Genomic DNA, 16,877 nt, shown 5'->3' with positions numbered 1-16,877 from the left:
GGCAAGTTTTACCGGAGCGCCCAGTCTAGGTCCAAGAGGCTTGTAAACATCTTCTACCCCCAAGCCATAAGACTCCTGAACATCTAATGAAATGGCTTCCCAGACTATTTGCATTGACCCCCCCCCCCCCTCTTTTACACCGCTGCTACTCTCTGTTGTTATCATCTATGCATAGGCACTTTAATAACTCTACCTACATGCACATATTACCTCAATTACCCTCGACTCACCGGTGCCCCTGCACATTTACTCTGTACCGGTACCCCCCTGTATATAGTCTCGCTATTGTTATTTTGCTGCAGCTCTTTAATTACTAGTTACTTTTATTTCTTATTCTTATTTTTTTTAACTGCATTGTTGGTTAGGAGCTCGTAAGTTGATTTTGATTTGATTTGATTTGGATTTATTTTTCACATTTTTCACAGTTTTCCTTCAGTGTCTTATTGCAACAGGATGCACGTTTTGGAATATTTTTACTCTGTACAGGCTTCCCTCTTTTCACTCTGGGATTTAGGTTAGTATTGTGGAGTAACTACAAAGTTGTTGTCATCTTCAGTTTTCTCCTGTCACAGCCATTAAACTCTGTAACTGTTTTAAAGTCACCATTGGCCTCATGGTGAAATCTCAGAGTGGTTTCCTTCCTATCCGGCAACTGAGTTAGGAAGGACGCCTGTATCATTGTTGTGACACCATTCAAAGTGAAATGAATAACTTCACCTTGCTTAAAGGGATATTAAACATATGATTATGTGAACGAGTGGCGCAGCGGTCTAAGGCACTGCATTTCAGTTCTGGAGGCTTCATTACTGAACCTGGTTCAATTCCAGGCTGTATCACAACTTGCTGGGATTGGGAGTCGCATAGGGCAGCGCACAATTGTCCCAGTGTTGTCTGGGTTTTGCCGGGGTAGGCCGTCATTGTAAATAAGAATTTGTCCTTAATTGACTTGCCTAGTTAAATTATACTTAAAAAAAATATATATCAGATAGTGGGATATTATAGGGTTTCATTGGTGACTGTTGTTATTTTAAATAGCCTTCATATTCACCTCTCTTAAAAAGGTCACTGTGCCTTTCTCTAGTGTCGGCGGGCATGGCTCTGTGGTCAAATGCTTAAATGGTCTGCATGTTGGACAGGAATTCCCCTAATAGTAGCGCCAACAGACAGCAGAGCGGGCGGCAGCTGACTCTTAACAGTGCGAGGTGTATATTGTGGAGAATACACATATTTTTTTGCCAAAAGATTTGTCAAAAGTCATCCCTCATCCCCATTATGTATCACAACAACAAATAACCCACCAGGACTTGTTCGCTCGGATAAAAAATAAAATAAGAGTTTCCCGACAAGACATTGAGCATCAGGTGGCAAATAGAGTGCACACTGAACAGGCTGGTGTTGTCATATGCTAAAACTGTGTGGCTATCGTAGTTGAAATGTTCATCATTTAAAACACCCCCCACATTATGCCCATTAGAGAAAACCCATGATGTCATTGACTGTTTCTGGAGTGCTATTTATGTCTGCTGGCTGTGCAGTTGGCACTTGGCACCTGGCTGTTTAGTCAGAATGGGCTTGAGACAGTATTCTTTCCTTTGTGTTATAAGTTAAATAGCATACCTTTAGCCTTTCTATTTGATTACTTGAAATGTACCGAATACTAACAGTGAAGACAGTATTGACAGCTGTATTGCATATCAGGAACATATGAAGCAGTCCTGCTATGTAGTTAAGTTAATTAGACTGCTGCCATACAGGCATACAGATGTTTTCGGACTTTGTCCAGGAAGCTCTTGCATGTATTATTGATCATTATTCATTAAAAGTGATAACATCTCTAGATTTGTATCAAGAATCCCTAAGACAAGGGGAAAAAGAGGTCATCGTTTGACCATTACTGCATCCATTCACCAGAAGGCTTTCAAGCCATTTTTATATAATTTAGTCGTCACATGACTAGATATAATTGAGCTACAATACCAACCCCAGATGAACTAATCCATTCAGAATCATCAACAGAGCGGTTGTTGGCTCGAACCGGGTCGAGTTCAGAGTAAGAGGTGGGCAGGCATTATCTCCTCTATAGGCTATATTTACCTGAACCATTCATTTCCCCAGCTGGATTGACAAAATGGAGTGTTAAGGATGTCTGTGATGAGCGTGCCAGCGTCTCCCGCGTACTACGTGCTGGGCTGCTCTGGATGTCTGCGCGGTAATGCCTCGAACACACCAACAGCGTCATTGCGTTTTGGTACACCAGAAATACAGTAATTTTCAATGAAAACGCAGCGTTTGCCTTGCAGCATTGCGTTGCAGAGGCAGTTGCAGTGCGTTCTGTGTGGTGCATATGTATACAAATGTAATACAATGATTTTAAATCATGGAAGAACACATGCAAAGTAAGCCGACCTTGGATTGGCGTTAGCTATGGAGCATACTGTATACAGCAATCCCAGTGCAAAACTTTCAGGAACCTTCAAAGAGTAGGGATGGAGAGGAATCCTAAATATGAGGGTGAAAGTGGAAAATAGTAACGTTAGCTCCTTCATATTGCTAGGCTGTTAACATTTGGTATGGATGCACATAATGGCATTTAGACTTACTCTTTCTCTGCCCCCTTGCAAGCAATCAAACAAACTCACAAACTAAACAGAAAAAATGCCATTGCAAATTCATGCAAAAGAAGCAACAACAATAGTACATCATATACAACACTGGACTGACGGAAGGAAAGACCAGTTACATAACTCTCAGTGATTCAATTAAATCATAAACAATGTATCAAACAATGAGCTAAGATCTTCAATGAATGTACAATAACTATGTTTAGTAACAGTTAACAAGAGCATTTCCATCTATCTATCTAAGTCCCCCAAAGCAGTTGGAAACGGCAGTAGAAACTTTGTTTTGGTGCTGAGACTTTGCCAGGTCCTACCTTTAGCTGTCTAGATTGTTTTACTTAAACTTCTCTTATTGATAATCCCATACCAAGTTGAGGAGATGAGAGACTGTTAGCAGTTGCTTGAACTTCTCTGCAGATGTCCTGTTGGTTAAGCCAGTTTCTGAGGACTATTAGTGACATGGCCCCGCTAACTCCTTTTGTAAGCATGTGTGCTCAAAATGTTTGACATAACTTACAGTGCAATGTGAGTGATTGGCACAATGGACTGTCTACCCCTCACTCATGCTTAAAATTAGTTTGTGTGTGTGTGTGTGAGTGTGAGAAAGAGATGCTGTGTCTTGTTTTTTTGTGTGGATTTCTGACAGAAGCAAAGTAATCTGAATAAGTCCATATCTTAGACTTCTAGATTGGATTTTCAGTCAGTCATTTGTTTAATGTTAATAAACCCTTTTTCATGACAGAAAGTAAGAGGTCATACACCCAACGCATTATAAAGAAAACATAACTAGAAAATGTTTTGTCACAAGCGTATTTAAGCAATCCCAAACGTTCTACCGTCCTGCTGTACCCACTGAATGTATGTAATGTAAGGTATATGGGCACAGTGACAGCAGCCATGTCTAATGAGGACCATGTCTCTACTCACTCCTCTATTACCATCTAGTGGTAGAAGTACACCAATGCAATCCTGAGTTACAATAGACAGTATAATGCTCCAGAACACTGTTCCAGACATGTATCTGAACATCAACATGAACCCTGACTGAGTGGCTTTATGACAGGTGTATGTGATTGGACATTCACTTGTTTGGTCTACACTCCTAAAATCAGGCTTACAGATAGTAAAAGTCCCGAAATGAAACTGTCATTACATAAAAGTGATAGTGTAATATCTTCATTCCTTATCATGTTTGTCCTAATTGTTCATCTAATAGTACCCTCTTGTTGAGCACTGATCTAGAGTCATAGTACAGGACAGCTACGAGTAATCAGAGGTCCATCAACAGGAGCCACAGTAATCATTTCTTCAAAGGCTAAATAACAAAAGAAGACATAAGCTGACCCCACTCTCTCTCTGTGTCGCCTGGTGTAACTGCTTTGTTTCATTGCGTTGTACTCTGCTAGGGCCTGAAGTGTTTTTTTTCTCTCCAAGAAATGGAGGAAGTTCTTATGTTAGTGCAGTAAGGTCACTGGTAAGAGCCATGGTAACACATTGCATGTCAAGACAAATTTGCTAGTGGGCATTTGACCAATTGTCTGTATAGTTAGTACAGTATCATCCTTTACTGTACTTTCACTGTCTGTTACCTCATGTCAAATAAATGATAAATGAACAGGCACGAGTGTTGCTGTCTGCATACAGATGAGGATATTATGAGTATATGAGTATATTATGCTTCTTTAATTGGGACTATTTTATTGACATTAGCATAATTTACTGATTATACATTTAAATATATACCGGTGGCCTCTTGTTTTACATATCTGTAAATCCTGTAAGGGCTACAGGAAATAGGTAACCACACTTCAGTGTCCTGATTTCATCAGTAGGAGGAGCACTTAGACATATTCTGATATGAAAGGAACAAGAAAATGGAGTTGTATTCCTTTCTTCCACTAGAGGGTTGTACAGTATGGATTCATACGTCAGGAAGGTTACATTATGTTCTTACAGTGGCTGTTTCACCAGAAACGTATCTGGAAAATCATGTACAACACAACACAACATAAAATGTGAAGTTTAATACATTTATCAGTGAGACAAAGTCTGGCTTTCAGATTAAAATTGCTATCACATCACATGATACACAAGGTTAAATTAGAGGCATTTTCACACTGCCATAATAACAGCATGATCTTTCATAAACATGGCACATTCAACACATAAAACCCCAGTGTATTCTGGTGTACAGTCCTATTGGTATTGGCTCTACACTTTTGGATTTGAGATCAAATGTTTTATATGAGGTGACAGTTCAGAATGTCACTTTTTTTTGATGGTATTTTCAAATATACTGAACAAAAATAAACACAACATCCAACAATTTCAATGATTTTATGAGTTACAGTTCATATAAGGAAATCAGTCCATTTAAATATATTCATTAGGCCCTAATCTATGGATTTCACAAGACTGGGCAGGGGCACAGCCATGGGTGGGCCTGGGAGGGCATAGGCCCACTCACATGGGAGACTGGTCCACCCACTGGGGAGCAGGGCCCAGCCAATCAGAATGAGGTTTTCCCAACAAAAGGGATTTATTCCAGACAGAAATACTCCTCAGTTTCATCAGCTGTCCGGGAGGCTGGTCTCTGACGGTCCTGCAGGTGAAGAAGCCGGATGTGGAGGTCCTTGGCTGGTGTGGTTACACGTGGTCTGCAGTTGTGAGGCTGGTTGGATGTACTGCCAAATTCTCTAAAACAACGTTGGAAAAGGCTTATGGTAGAGAAATTGACATTCAATTCTATGGCAACTGTTCTGGAGGGCATTCTTGCATTCAGCTCCCTCAAAACTTGAGACATCTGTGGCATTGTGTTGTGTTACAAAACTGTACATTTTAGATCTGCCTTTTATTGTCCTCAGTATAACGTGCACCTATGGAATGATCATGCTGTTTACTTAGCTAATTGATATACCACACCTGTCAGGTGGACGGATTATCTTGGCAAAGGAGAAATGCTTACTAACAGGGATGTAAACAAATATGTGCACAACATTTGAGAGAAAAAAGCTTTTTGTAAATATGGAAAATGTCTGGGATCATTTATTTCAGCTCATGAAACATGGGACCAACACTTTACATGTTGCGTTTATATTCTTGTTCAGTATATATATCTGTTTCACCATTTAGAAATTAAAGCACTTTATGTATCTAAAAGGATGGTTTAATGTCATATAGGTGCAGTGTTGTCTTACTGGAGCAAATTAGGGTTAAGTGCCTTGCTCAAGGGTACATGGACAGATTTTTCACCTTGTCAGCTCGGGTATTCGAACAAGCGACCTTTCAGTTACTGGCCCAACACTTGGCTAACCGTTAGGCTACCTGCTGCCCCAGTACACCCATTTGAAGGTGCATAAGTATTTGGACAATTTCACTTAGTGTGAAATGTACATATATATCATACCCCCCCAAAAACTGCTAACCTCACTTGTTATGGGTAATGGTGAGCGGTTTTAGGGGTATGATCTTTGTGCCTCTAACTTTCTCACTGATCATTACTCAGCATTCATTCATGAGTATCTGTAATCATGGTAGCATCAACATTAACGTAGAATTGTTCAGAAACATATTCTGTTCTTATTTACAATAAAAGTGACTCCAAAATGACACAATAAATTATTTACCATTCATTTCTATTGGGTACAACATAATCTGAAACACAACCAAAACAAACACCAAATGCGTCCAAGTTTGTAGAGTCACAAGCATGATGGAGTCATTGCGTGCTAGGAATATGAGACCAAATACTACACTTTTGATTTCACTATAAGTGAATTTGTCAAAATACATGACACCTTCAAACGGGGGGACTACATACATACAGTGCTTTAATTTCTAAATGGCAAATAAATCAACTTAAATCAAATGTGACATTCTGTACTTTCGCCTCAAATGAAACATTTGATGTCAAATCCAAAATTCTGGAGTACTGTATAGAGCCAAATTAAACGTTTTAGCTTCATTGTCCAAATAGATGCGGAGGGGGAGAGTATGTTCTTTTTAATTGATTTACAGTGTTGTCCCTCCCAGCACAGCCTACAGTTTTTTCCCATTCTTCTGAACAGTTTGTGCTTCAGCTGCCTTCAATTTGGTGTCTGTTTCCATAAAAACTCCAGCAGTGACCTCTCTTTTTTATTTTCCCCACTTGGGTTTGGTCCTCTATTTTCCAAAACCACACATTGAACATTGATTTCAAGGTGTTCCTTAGTTCCTTAAGACCACTTAATGGGAATGGCTTCTCCTGTGGTCATACTCACATAAAAAGTCCCCAAACATTGGCACTGGAGGGATCAACAAAAAATATTAGAATGGTGAAATCACATATATCAATTGATTCCCAATTACGGAGACCATTTTAACACCATTAACCAGCGTAATGCGTGTGTGAACAAATTAACACAGGATTTTTTTATTTATTATATATTTTTTATTTGATTCTTTATTTAACTAGGCAAGTCAGTTAAGGACACATTATTATTTACAATGAAGGCCTATGAGACTCTCAATCACGGCTGGATATGATGTAGCCTGGATGCCGGAATGATCAGTAATGAGATGTAGGTAGTTGTGGGGGATCCATTGTAGTTGTGGTGTGTTGAGCTCAGGTTGGTGATAGGGAGAGGTACTGTAGTACAGACAATGTAGGTCAGATTGGTGGAGTGGAGCATTGGAGGGAGACCCATGTGGCCTGGAACTGGAGCCCCCTCTTAGCCACCCATAAGACTGCTATTTACATGCCTGCCCTCACCCTCCTTCCAAAATGTCTGGAATCTAGAGACAGGCCAGCCATGATCATGCTCAGGGAATGTAAATTTCTTATTCATGTGAGCCGACCAACAAAGTGGCTCCACCATCAACGGTGAATCTCATGACGGAAAAACGCATGAAAGAGTGAGAGTGGCAGAGGAAGAGAGAGGGAGAGTGTGTGAGCGAAAGAGAGGGGAGCCGGATTACAGAGCAGAGATGTAGGTTGTTTAACGTTCTTCTTGGCAGTGCTTTGTCCACACCACATGTGGCACGGGTTTGTTTTCAGGAAAAGGAGCTTCTGGCGGGAGTCAGACTGTGGCAGTGATGCCTATGGGCCGGTGTGGCTTACCATGTGACACCCACTTTCCCACAGAGGCCCCTCTTCCTCAGCCCTCCCCTGGCTGCATGTGGCTGACTCAACATGCTCTGCTGTGGTGAGGTTTGGATTGGCCTATTGTGTTAGAGCTGGTGAGGGTATGCCCCATGCATAAATGCTACCACTGTAAATCGTAAGGTTATGACTATGACTACTGTTCCCTGAAGGAGGGAAATGAGCTACAAAATATTATGGGGAGCCACACACTCGCGACTTCGGTTGAAGCATCTACAATCAAGCCTGACAGGGCAAATGAAATCAACGCCTTGCTGGAAGTCCAATCTTCCACAGGTGATAAGCGTGAGGCTCGGATTCATTCCTTCAAACCTCACAAAAGTGTATAGTGATTCCCAACTCGCCTCAGTACAAATATCTCTTATAGTCAACCTTTTAGGGGGCAGTATTTGGAAGTTTGGATGACTGAGGTGCCCAAAGTAAACTGCCTGTTACTCAGGCCCAGAAGCTAGGATATGCATATGCATGGTAGTATTGGATAGAAAACACTCTAAAGTTTATAAAACTGTTAATGATAATAATGTCTGTGAGTATAACAGAACTGATTTGGCAGGCGAAACCCCGAGGACAATCCATCCAGGAAAGGTCATTGGACTTTCCAATGCTTTTCTATGGGAAAGCCTAATTATTAGGACCCAGATTGCAGTTCCTATGGCTTCCACTAGATGTCAATAGTCTTTAGAAATTGTTTGATGTTATTTTTTTATAAATGAAGAAGTATTCGTATTCTTTCTAAGTGTCACTCAGAAGGACTCTAGTCTTTTGGTGCGCGTGAATGAGTGCGCGTTCCTCGTTGTTTTTCTCCGGTATTTAAAACAGTTTATTCCGTCTTAAATTTTATTGATTATTTACATATTAGGGTACAAGAGGTTGGATTAGAAACATTGTTTGAAATGTTTGGACCAAGTTTACAGGTTACTTTTTACATTCCTTTGTAAGCATGTTGGGCGAGTTGGAACAGGTGTATTTCTGAATCAAACGCGCCAAATAAACAGACATTTTTGGGATATAAAGAAGGACTTTATCGAACAAAACTACCATTCATTGTGTAACTGGGACCTTTGGGATTGCAAAAAGATGAAGATCTTCAAAGGTAAGCGATTTATTATATCGTTATTTCTGACTTTCGTGATGCATCTGCTTGGTTGGAAATGTTTGTGACGCGCTCCGGTGATGGCGCGCACTTCGTTATTTATCTCCAGTATTGAATATACTATTTTCCTTAAATTTGATTGTTTATTTACATATTAGGGTACCTGAGGATTGATAAGTAACATTGTTTGACATGTTTGGACCAAGTGTCACGAATCCCGCCGAAGATGGTGCCCCGCCGAAGATGGTGCCTCTTCCTGTTCGCTCGGCGGTCGTCGTCGCCGGCCTACTAGCTGCCACCGATCCCCTTTTCTGTTTCATTTAGTTGTGTCTGATTTGTTGCACCTGTTTCGTGTTTAGGTTTGGTTGTGGGGTATTTAAACCCAGTTGGCCCGCCGGCTTTTGTGCGAGCTTGTTTTTCTGTTTGTGGTGTTCGTTCATTCTTGTGGTGTCTGTTCCTGCTCAGTTTCGTCCTGTTTGTTGGACTGGGACTTTACGCGCCCTTGTGTGTGTGGCGTGACCGTCTCTCTGGTTATTTGGAATATTAAAAATCCACGTCTTTTGGAACTACCCTGCTCTCTGCGCCTGACTCCTTCACTCACCACTTTTGAAGTCCTGACACCAAGTTTATTGGTAACGTTTGGGATTAATTTTGTATGCATTTTGAACGAGGGGAAACAGGTGGATTATTGAATGAAGCGCGCCAAATAAACTAACTTTTTTGGGATATAAAAGGACTTTATCGAACAAAATGACCATTTGTTATGTAACAGGGACCCTTGTGATTGCAACCAGATGAAGATCTTCAAACGTAAGGGATCTATTTTATCGCTATTTCTGACTTTCGCGACGCATCTGCTTGGTTGGAAAATGTTTTTAATGCTTTTGTATGCGGGGCGCTGTCCTCAGATAATCGCATGGTATGCTTTTGCCGTAAAGACTTTTTGAAATCTGACAAAGCGGATGGATTAACAATACATTTTTAAATGATGTAAGACACTTGTATCTTCATGAATGTTTAATATTACGAATTTAGTATTTTTGAATTTCGCGCTCTGCAATTACGAGGTGGGTCGCTAGCGGCACGTTTATCCCTTAAACAACGGCCAAACGCCACCAGACCCCTGGTGGAGTGGGTGCGTACACCGTTAGGTAACCCTTGCCCCTTGCTGCTGTATGCCCAGGAGGTGGGAGAGACCCTGCTTAGGGAGCGCCCTGCCGCAACCTGGATTAGCAAGACAGACAAAAAGCTGGTCACATAACCGGATATCCTGGGTCCTTTCAATGTACAGTACCAGTCAAAAATTTGGACACCTACTCATTCAATGTTTTTTCTTTATTTTGACTATTTTCTACATTGTAGAATAATAGTGAAGATATCAAAATGATGAAATAACACATATTGTATCATGTAGTAACCAAAAAAGGGTTAAACAATTCAAAATATATTTTATGTTTGAGAATCTTCAAAGTAGCCACCCTTTGCCTTGATGACAGCTTTGCACACTCTTGGCATTCTCTCAACTCCAGAGGCTCCAAAACCAGCGTCAAATCCCACGTTGACGCAATACGTTTAGAGACCATTCTGAGACGACGTACACCTTTCAGGAACCCCATAACCCGGGGGACGGGCCCCAGGTGAGGCTCCGTCAATTCCCACATGACACGCTGAGATAGCAGCCAAGTCCAGTTATAACGTGGAGAATGCCTGCCCCTGCTCGAAAGGCTCCTGTAGGAACATAAGAATGTCCCTCACAGAGCACTGAAAAGGAACAAGTCCTTTATCTTGGCATCAAAGTTCAAACGCTTGCCACTTATGCATACAGCCGTCTCGAGGAAGGTACCCTTGCACACTGAACGATAGCAATAACATTTGGCGGTAAACCTCTAGCCACCAGATTGGCCCTCTCAGGGGCCAGGCCCATAGGAACCAAATCTCCGGCCTTGCTTGCCAAACCTGCCCATGCGCCTGGGAGTTGCCACGGGTCCCCACCTAAAAGACAAATGATCTTGGCGAATCAAGGCTGCCTGGGTCAATGGGGAATAGCTGCACCCGAGTTGAGGCAACCGGGGATATGTGTCGCCCAAAGTGAAAGCATGTGCGCACTGCTCCACAGCAATAGGAAATGAGCCAAGGTTAGGACGTAAAGAGAGTATCTCCCCATCCATTGATGTACGCCACCACTGACATATTGTCGGTTCTGAACAGCACAAGCCAGATCAAGTTGCCTCCGAATAGCGCACACCACCCTTGGGGGGGGATGAGTCAGTTGTTATCACCTTGCAGGATACAACTCAGCCCATGCGAGGCCCCTGGGAATAGCAGAGGGTCCCACCACTGGGCCATGGCCCGTAGGCCTGACAGTGACACCCGAAGCGACTGCCTTATGCTGCAAGACTGTAATTAGGAAACTTATGAGGACCATACAAACTTCAGCACACAAGGTCCAGGGGGTGAGCACGCTCTACCACTAAGGGACAGATTAGTTGAGGCAGCATAAGACAGTCTAAAATGTTTGTTTTAGAAGCGTGAATTGTTCCTGTCCACACCGAGGTGAAGAGCAGAATAAATTGAAGGAATGAATTCGAGCCTCACGCTTATCACCTGTGGAAGATGGGGCTTCCAGCAAGGCGTGGATTTCATTGGCCTTGTCAGGTGTGAAATTATGTTGAACAAACGTGGAAAAGACGTTGAATTAATGTCTGTGTCCAGTGGGATTATTTGATATGACTAATGATGAAACCCAAAACACAATATGGAGGGTCATTAACCCAAGATTTAACAGACACAACATGCAACCACATCTATATACACTGAACAAAAATATAAACACAACATGTAAAGTCTTGGTCCCATGTTTCATGAGCTGAAATAAAAGATCCCAGAAATTTCCCATACGCACAAAAAGCATATTTATCCCAAAAAATTTGCACAAATTTGTTTACATCCCTGTTAATGAGTATTTCTCCTTTGCCAAGACAATCCATCCACCTGACAGGAGTGGCACATAAAGAAGCTGATTAAACATTATGGTCATTACACAGGTACACCTTGTGCTGGGGACAATAAAAGGCCATTCTAAAATGTGCAGTATTGTCACACAACACAATGCCACAGATGTCTCAAGTTTTGAGGGAGCTTGCAATTGACATGCTGACTGCAGGAATGTCCATCGGAGCACTTGCCAGACAATTGAATGTTAATTTCTCTACCATAAACCTCCTCCAATGTCATTTTAGAGAATTTGGCAGTACGTCCAACCGGCCTCACTATCGCAGACCACGTTTATGGCGTCTGTGGGTGAGTGATTTGCTGATGTCAACATTGTGAACAGAGTGCCCCATGGTATGGTATGGGCAGGCATAAACTACGGACAATAAACACAATTGCATTTTATCGATGGCAATTTGAATGAACAGAGATACCGTGACGGGATCCTGAGGCCCATTGCCGTGCCATTCATCCGCCACCATCACCTCATGTTTCAGCATGATAACGCTCGGCCACATGTCGCAAGGATCTGTACATAATTCCTGGATGCTGAAAATGTCCTAGTTTTTCTATGGCCTGCATACTCACAAGACATGTCACCCATTGAGCATGTTTGGGATGCTTTGGATCAACGTGTAAGACAGCGTGTTCCAGTTCCCGCCAATATCCAGCAAATTCGCACAGCCATTGAAGAGGAGTGGGACAACATTCCACAGGCCACAATCAACAGCCTAATCAACTCTATACGAAGGAGATGTGTCGTGCTGCAATAGGCAAATGGTGTTCACACCAGATACTGACTGGTTTTCTGATCCACCTTTTTTTAAAGTTATCTGTGACCAACAGATACATATCTGTATTCCCAGTTGTGAAATCCATAGATTAGGGCCTAATGAATTTGTTTCAATCGACTGATTTCCTTATATGAACTGTAACTCAGCAAAATCTTTGAAATTGATGCATGCTGCATTTTTTGTTTTGTTTATTGTAAGTATGGCACTGCATTATAGACTAATTCAAACTGTTTAGCAGTGGCACTGCACTTCACTGCAGCCTTTAGATTAAAAGGAAAAAAACAACAACAAATCCCCCAGACTGAAAATATCAGCTAAGACTGAGATAAAAATTGCTGGGACTTTTGACACGGAAACTCTCTCATGCAGAGGATATGTCGGCGCAGACTCAAACACAGATCATAAGAATGTACTGTATGTGCCCTGGAAGCCATGTGCTCATTGCAGTGTGTGGCATTACAAGGGGCATACTGTATGTTTATGGTCATGCTCGCAACGCTCAGATAGTAATTAGCATGTTGTCAGTGTTGAATACAATATATCAGTGGTGTTCAGGTGTTTTAAATGGGGGTTGGTCTTTAACTGTGGTATTATGTGAGTTGATGAGATGCTGCTGCAGTCAGAACAGAACAGAGGACACTAGAGGCTTATCCCACAGGGAGATATGAGTGGCATCTGAAAACCAAGTTGTCAACGACGGTCGCAGTGGGATGCTCCATCCCGCTCCTCCCGCATTCCAAAAGAAAGGAAAACCTGCAAGGATTTGCAAGTTCAAAACAGCATGGGGAAAGACAAGGCCTTTGGTGATTCCTCTTTGCATGCTCTTGGTGTTTCACTCTGACTGAGATATGTCACCAGCTCCACCACATTAATCATTTTCTCACTGAGATGCCCAGCTGGAATGAAACCTATTCTGATTAGAAGATGTCTCATTCAAGCCACAGTTGAATACAGAATACAACCTGTTAGAGAAATCAATCTAGGTTACGTAAAGCAGAAAAATAAGAGTAAAAAGCACAGACATGAATTGAACGATTTAATTGCTTTTCTATTTCTGGTTGCTCAGAGGCTACAGCGATAGCTGTTACATCTCGCATGAACGGTGGCATTATGGCTTCAGTCTTTGTTCTACCCTGTTGGCATGGCAACCCAGTCAAGCCTGCACTCTCATCAAAGACAGTCTGTTTGTGTTTGGGAATGTGTGTGCACGTTTGCGTGTATGTGTGTGTGTGTGTGTGTGTGGAAACAGAAGTGTATTGTACTGCATGTGTGTTTGTGTGTAGGTGTGTATGAGTGTGGGTCTGTGTGTGAATGTCCTGCAATATGTAATGATTAGTACAGAACTGTGGACTCCAAGATGTATTTTGGCATATAAGGTATCCGTTATGCCGTACAGAGAAATGGGGATTGCTTTAGAGTAAGGGGGTGCATACCTGGATCCATGTGGGGGCAAAAGGGGGCTTAGCCCCCTCAGTTGAGATTTGTGCAACCACAGTTTAAGTTTTATGTCCCTATATAAAAATAACAAAAAAGTTCAAATGATTGAGTGACAAGTTGGTGCAAAATCTGTATCTCCGCTGCGCTGTGTCAACACAATGAACAGAGCACGTCACAGTGTGTGGGGGGTTATGGAAAGCCACTGGGTCGCACGATTTCTGTTAGCTGGTAATTGCTGGCTTTTGGCTGATCAAATAAATAAAAAGCAGATAAAATTGTAGCAAGCCAAATTGTCCGCTTCTGCCCTTCTGCTGAGGAGAGAGAGAGAAAGCTAGAGAGGAGGCTTACGACTCCCAAGTGGCGCAGCTGTCTAAGGCACAGCGTCTCAGCATCTGCTAGTGGCATCGCTACAGACACCCAGGTTAAAATCCAGACTGCGTTTCTATCAAACTAAGTGCCTTATTACGTTACAATAGTTTCTGTATGTTGTGTTATACTGTAGCTCACGGTGTGTATGGAGCATAATATATTTGTGTATATTCCTTCTAACCGTGGACATGCTAGGTAACATTACGATAAGAACATAGCTAGGCAACTATTTTAAAGATAGGATGAACTAACGTTAGTGTTGCCTTGCTAATGCGTTAGTTTTTCCTCAAGGTAACTATGTCGGATACTCGGCGGTGTGTGAAAGTATACACGCTGAATGAAGACCGACTGTGGGACGACAGGGGCACAGGACATGTCTCGTCTACCTTTGTCGAACGACTGAAGGGAATATCATTATTAGTTCGGGCCGAATCCGATGGCTCACTTCTTCTGGAGTCTAAGATCAGCCCAAATACTGCATATCAAAAACAACAAGATACTCTGTATAACCTTTATGGTGTTATATTCAATCGTGCAACAGTAGCTAGCAACATTTTTCTATTTGCTCTGAAAAACAATGCTAATTGCATCAGAGAAGTATTGGCTTTCGACTCCCGAGTGGCGCAGCTGTCTAAGGCACAGCATCTCAGTGCTTAGAGGTGTCACAACGGACACCCTGGTTCAAATCCAGGATGCATTTCTATCAAAGTAGTGCCTTATTATGTTAATAGTTTCTGCATGTGAACTGTACGTCCAATTACAAAAAATCCCTTGTTCAGTAATCATCTCACCTGTTAGTTGGCGGAGAACTATGTGGCCATTGAGGGTTGCTTTGATCAGATGGAAAAATATCTTCTTATACCACTTGGTTGTTTTCTGATTGGTTGTTTCCACTGCCCGCATTTTGAGGTTATAGTCAAGTACACAGTCTGGTATGATTTTTCTCTCTCCCGTCAGGTGGTTCACCTTCCCTGTGGCCGACATGGTTGCTGTATGGACAGTGGAGAGGACATGGATGTCTCGTTTGTCATGCCACTTTACTGCCAACTGTTGACATTTCTTATTTTGTATAACGGGTCATTTGGATGGCAGTAGCATTGTTGATGAAATGCAGTCATCACAGCAGAATTAGGAAGCAGTCTTGAGAAAAGAGGGTGGCAAATAAGGGAGTTGCAAACATATGATCTGTGCTCCAGTATTCTCTTAGGGAGTTCTTCTTTACTATCCCCATGAGAAGGACTGTCACCAGGAAGGTATACATTTCGCTGTTTGTGGTTGTCCCCCCCACTCCTGGCTCTCTCTTCTCCTGTAGCTCCAAGGCATAGCGATTGGTCTCTACTATGTCTCCCACCAGCTCCTCTGTCAGAAACAACTTGAAGCACTCTGCCTCAGATGGAAATGGCAAGGGGCGTTGCACTCCAGACTGGGACTCATCAAAGCAAACAGCAGGGCCAGGAGGGGTGAAATGGCTGGCAGCCTTCCAGCTACCACAGAACTCCTGTACTTCATCCACTGTCGGTCTGCCTCCATCACCACCAGCATCTTCAAAGGGAACTGAGACTTTGTCAGTGGACAAGGGGTCCTCAGATTCAGGGTTCTCAATGGCTGGGGGAAGCTCCTCACTGTCACTGTCAGAATCTGAGTCCTGACTTAAAAAATTTCCAGAATTTCCACATTTGTGAGTTGTCTCCTTTTGAAAAACATTGCTAATGCTACAGCTTAGCTCACTAGCTACATACATAAACAACAACACTGAATGGCTCAGAGTGGGAGTCAGAGGTTACGTGATTGACTGCCTGCACGCACCATTTGTATCAATAAATCACTATCAGAAAATGTTTTGTGTGGTAATTATTTATATATTTACTGTTTTATTCACATGTTTTCAAGTTCCGGTGATAAATCATGCATTCCGATTCTTGCATAGATTGTAATGGGCACATATTATGTGTGTAAAATACTTTTTTTAAAGGTTGTACTAATTATGATGAGCTAAGCTAATTCCAGCTATGTGTGGAGCCATGTTTGTTGACATACAATGCATTCTGGGTTTCACGTAGTTGTCTGTCGGACCAAAGATGCTATAACAAAAGGAGGTGAGTAAGGGGTCACTCTTTTTTTGAGAACTTCAGGAAGTGAATGGTGGGATGTGAATGATGGTAGACGACACACCCCTTGAACATGCATACTATAAACAGACCAAACTCATCTTGTCTTCTCTTATTTGGGGTTTCTGTGAGGAAAAAAGCATGTCGGCGCACTGAAACTAATCATCGTCGGATTACTTTTGATCTCTAGAAAGTGTTTTACTCAATTATTTCGATCAATGGTGAGCTCACCCGTGATGTGATTAATTATAAATAGTAATTGCTATTAGCTAATTCATATTGTAGTTTATGTCAGCCGAGAGTTATAAAATATGACAAATGTAGCCT

General features: G+C 42.0%; 1 long non-coding RNA gene across 1 annotated transcript; it reads right to left on the bottom strand.

Moving 5' to 3' along the window:
* Positions 1 to 4,627: 4,627 nt before the first annotated feature.
* Positions 4,628 to 15,986, bottom strand: LOC139578481 (uncharacterized). Its single transcript, XR_011675561.1, has 2 exons — positions 15,234 to 15,986; positions 4,628 to 5,314 (listed from the first exon to the last, which is right to left on the bottom strand). It is a non-coding gene; the product is annotated as an uncharacterized lncRNA (long non-coding RNA).
* Positions 15,987 to 16,877: the final 891 nt, after the last annotated feature.

This window comes from Salvelinus alpinus, chromosome 6, assembly GCF_045679555.1.
Source record: "Salvelinus alpinus chromosome 6, SLU_Salpinus.1, whole genome shotgun sequence".
In the NCBI taxonomy this organism is placed as follows: Eukaryota; Metazoa; Chordata; class Actinopteri; order Salmoniformes; family Salmonidae; genus Salvelinus; species Salvelinus alpinus.
This window is presented reverse-complemented; position numbering and strand designations above follow the sequence as displayed.